This window comes from Anopheles funestus (genome assembly GCF_943734845.2).
Source record: "Anopheles funestus chromosome X unlocalized genomic scaffold, idAnoFuneDA-416_04 X_unloc_56, whole genome shotgun sequence".
NCBI classification, from domain to species: domain Eukaryota; kingdom Metazoa; phylum Arthropoda; class Insecta; order Diptera; family Culicidae; genus Anopheles; species Anopheles funestus.
The window spans coordinates 65,001-68,496 of NW_026045183.1; positions in this window are offsets into that span (position 1 = coordinate 65,001).

Here is a 3,496-nt window from a genome sequence, read left to right on the forward strand (position 1 = left end):
TATGGTGTATGCGCAACCTACAGATAACAATAAACCCCTTATGCGTGTGTAAACCGATGTTGGGCTGCTCAACATCTTTCATGGTTACATCACTTGCACCAGAACCCACGGTGCCGATTTGGTAATATGTTGTACATTTACTCTCAAGATGTACGCTTCGGCCCCTTATTCAGGGGCTCAAGCTATTACCAGCAAGAACAATCCTCATCCAGACTTGAACTCGAAACACCCGGAGGCGAACGGTTTAACTAATAAGTGCACCAGTCTTGAATCCATGCGTCGGTGGAAACAATGCCGGCGTGTTGCATGTATTAGCTCTGAACTTAGCGAGTGATTGCCTTGCAGCTGTCATACTGAGCGTAGAGCGTGATTATCGCTCACTTGAACCATGTTGAATGGCTCTTTGGTGTAGGGTAAGGCACCAATTTGTTGGGGCACAACGAAACCACCAACTTAAGACTTGCTTATAGGCATTTCAACGTTTTCAACTCTTAAATCGACCGTGTTTCATTATCATCTCTTCTTCTTATTAAATGCATCGAGTTCGTTCCATTGGGTAGTTCGCGTGGCGAACGGTTTGATGCAGCCCCCCGGGGGGGACCACGGCACTTTACACCGGGCATGGTGTATGCGCAACCTACAGATCACCAATATATTTGTGATCGATAATGCACACTTCTTACACGACTGACCAGTCGACAGCGCTGCCTTCCTATTATGCGTGTGTAAACCGATGTTGGGCTGCTCAACATCTTTCACGGTTACATCACTTGCACCCGAACCCATGGTGCCGATTTGGTAATATGTTGTACATGGTCTCAAGATGTACGCTTCGACCCCTTATTCAGGGGCTCAAGCTATTACCAGCAAGATCAATCCTCATCCAGACTTGAACTCGAAACACCCGGAGGCGAACGGTTTAACTAATAAGTGCACCAGTCTTGAATCCATGCGTCGGTGGAAACAATGCCGGCATGTTGCATGTATTAGCTCTGAACATAGCGAGTGATTGCCTTGTAGCTGTCGAACTGAGCGTAGAATGTGATTATCGCTCACTTGAAAGGGTCAAGCCCTTTCGAGTCGTCCGGTTTTTACGCCAGACGACTCGGTTCACCATCTTTCGGGAAGGGACCGTCTCGGTCGCAAGCTGCTCCGGTCCCTAAACAACCTGCGACAAATGATAGGAAATGCCGACATCAACACGTGTTCAGTTTGGTTTATCGCTCATAGGTCTTTTTGACCATCGATCCCTGATTATAACTCTCAATTAAACAGTCAGGAGAGTAAGGCATGCCCATCGATATCTCATCGACAGGCGATACCGCAAGAACGGCCAACGACACATCAGGTGATCGATTATTGCTACGACTTTTGCTTAATCGTTTCCACTCCTTAGAGAAAGAAACCCCCGGGGACCGTCTCGGTCGCAAGCTGCTCCGGTCCCTAAACAACCTGCGACAAATGATAGGAAATGCCGACATCAATACGTGTTCAGTTTGGTTTATCGCTCATTGGTCTGTTTGACCATCGATCCCTGATTAAACTCTCAGTAATCCAGTCGGGAGAGTAAGGCATGCCCATCGATATCTCATCGACAGGCGATACCGCTTGAACGGCCAACGACACATCAGAGGATCGTATCTTGCTACAACTTTTGCTTAATCGTTTCTTCTCCTTGGAGAAAGAAACCCCCGGGGACCGTCTCGGCCGCAAGCTGCTCCGGTCCCTAAACAACCTGCGGCATCAAATGATAGGAAAAGCCGACATCAATACGTGTTCAGTTTGGTTTATCGCTCATTGGTCTTGTTTGACCATCGATCCCTGATTAATACTCTCAATTAGAAGGTCGGTAGAGTAAGGCATGCCCATCGATATCTCATCGACAGGCGATACCGCATGAACGGCCAACGACACATCAGAGGATCGTATCTTGCTACAACTCTTGCTTAATAGTTTCCACTCCTTGGAGAAAGAAACCCCCGGGGACCGTCTCGGCCGCAAGTTGCTCCGGTCCCTAAACAACCTGCGGCATCAAATGATAGGAAAAGCCGACATCAATACGTGTTCAGTTTGGTTTATCGCTCATAGGTCTGTTTGACCATCGATCCTAGAATTCAACTTTCGAGTAAGGCATGCCCGTCGATATCTCATCGATAGGCGATACCGGTAGAACGGCCAACGACACACATCTAGGATCGCATTTACTCTTCCTTGAATGGATAACCAATACCCTAGGACCGTTTCATCGCGAGCTGCTCCGGTCCTCAAACAACTCGCGAACCACCGATAGGATGATATTAGGAATGGCCGACTTTCATCCTTTAACTCTCAGTTCTGCTTACCAAAACATAGGTACTTGGACCTTAAAGACCACTATATGTTCCCCGATCGGGGGCAATCGGAACGTCTATCCATCATCAACATCGTTTCACTCATTCCGAACCACCAAATTGGACAGACAGTACCATATTCACCAACCGATTGCTTCAACTTCGCAAACTGTATGGTAAGTTCTACTAATTTCACATCTTACCATCGACTAATAGTGCATAAATCCACTTGGAAATCACTTTTCCTTGGTCCTCGGACCTTCTACGACAACGTCCAACAAATATCCGAAGTCGTTTCCCAACTTAGACCAAGCATTTCGTATCTTTACTTCTAATCGATTTTTTCTCGCATAATTGACGATCAAAATCTAAAAACCACATTTTGAGCCAGAAGCAGTCGTCCGATCGTCCTGGGGGTAGTCTCAATCGATTTAGAAGGGTCCAATTCATAAAGATACATACTCAGTCAAAATCATGCTTCTGGCTCACCTACCCCCTATATAGTAAACGAAAGCGTACAGGCGTGGAAAACGTGCCATTTTTCTCCATCACGGACTTTTTTTTTCTCGTTGCACCGACTCTAGTAAAAAAGTGAAATTTTTTACTAGTTACCAACTTTTGCAAATTATCATCGGATATCACTTTTTATGGTCTATAGTAAGTTCTTATCACGTTTTAGTAGTTTTTGAAAAAAAAATTTTTTTGAACTTTTCAAAATTTTTCAAAACAAAGTTTTTGTAGGCGGTTTTGTGTATGGAGGGTTACTAGTCTCGGGGTCACTGTTTGACCGAAAAACCACTATATATCATTCGAAAGGTAATTTCAAGGGCTACAAAAAATTGTTCTACGGCACCCCCCTCCGACGTCTAGTATTCGAGTTATTGGCCAAAAACCATCACTTGAGCGATTTTTCGTTCAGGGTACCCGACTCTAGTAAAAAAGTGAAATTTTTCTCGATTGACCAAGTGTTGCAAATGACCATCGGATTTCACTTTTTATGGTCTATAGTGAGTTCTGATCACGATTTGGTACTTTTTGAAAAAATTTTTTTGACGCACTTTTCAAAATTTTGCAAAACCAAAACTTTTTAGGCGGTTTTGTGTATGGAGGGTTACTAGTCTCGGGGTCACTGTTTGACCAAAAAACCACTATATATCATTCGAAAG